This window comes from Arachis ipaensis, chromosome B02 (assembly GCF_000816755.2).
Source record: "Arachis ipaensis cultivar K30076 chromosome B02, Araip1.1, whole genome shotgun sequence".
Lineage (NCBI taxonomy): Eukaryota > Viridiplantae > Streptophyta > Magnoliopsida > Fabales > Fabaceae > Arachis > Arachis ipaensis.
The window spans coordinates 28,369,932-28,371,022 of record NC_029786.2 but is presented as its reverse complement, the minus strand read 5'-3'; the positions used below and the strand labels follow the sequence as shown (position 1 = coordinate 28,371,022).

At 29.9% G+C, this 1,091-nt stretch overlaps 1 pseudogene; it reads left to right on the top strand.

The window, feature by feature from the left end:
- LOC107627106 overlaps positions 784-1,091 on the top strand; it is a 3,313-nt pseudogene continuing 3,005 nt past the window's right edge.

Below are 1,091 nucleotides of genomic sequence, written 5' to 3'. Positions count from 1 at the left end.
TTATTTTGTTTTATTTAAATTTTATTTTATATTTTTTAATTTTGTTTTATTTAAATTTTGTTTTATTTTGATGATGTTGCTTGTCGCGGTGTGTTTTTGTTTGTTTTTGTTTAATTTTGATTTGTTCAGAAGAATAACGTTCTAATTTTTGTTAAACTGTGTTAAATAACATTAGAACAGGGGAATGACCTACTCCATTTTCCAATGTTGATAAATGGTAAAGAAGAAGACAAGTACACAAAATTTCATGTTAAAGTACATTGTATGTACGTATCTGTACTAAATCTAGCCACATTCCAATATCTCTCCACCTCTGCGTATTTATATATCAAGTATCTCAAAACCACCATACCAAAACAAAAACCACACCTATCTTTTCAAGCTGATTTAGACCAATTTTGTCTTTTACCTAGGTCTCCGGTAGTATAATAACATAGAAAACGGTACCATATGCACATATCTCAATAGAAAAACTAACACGGCAGAACATGAAAGTTGTCTTGTTTAAAAATTGTATAATTAATCTTATTGAAGAAATAATTAAGACCAGATGCATATATATTCTTATAGTAACCGGAATTAATGAATGAAATATGTGTTTTATATTATTGTTCCAGTACAATTTGACACTTTTAAATTTTGCAATTATATAAGGCAGTCCCAATTCAAAGCATTAATTAGTAATGTAATAAGTTAGCTATCAAGTACTATGGCTATAAAAGCATAAATTATGTTGCACATTATATTCATCATGATTTTGAACTTGAATTAACATACAAATCCATAAGAAGAAAAAAAATGGATCATGATAAGGAGGAGAAATCAAGCTCATTATTCTCAACAGGAAATAGTGCTGAAGAGATGGGTTTCACTTATGTTTCACAACGTTAAGTGGTTCCAACTTTGCAAAGGCCCAGTTTGGCACCAGAATATGCTGACGTTGCTGTTATTGACATAGCTGCGCTCAGGAATAATAATGGCTTGTCAGCAGAAAATAGGTTTCGTGTAATTCAAGAAATTAGCGACGTCTGTGGTAACTTGGGCTTCTTTCAAGTAAGTTAGTTAATTTAGTAAATATTGAAATTAAACTA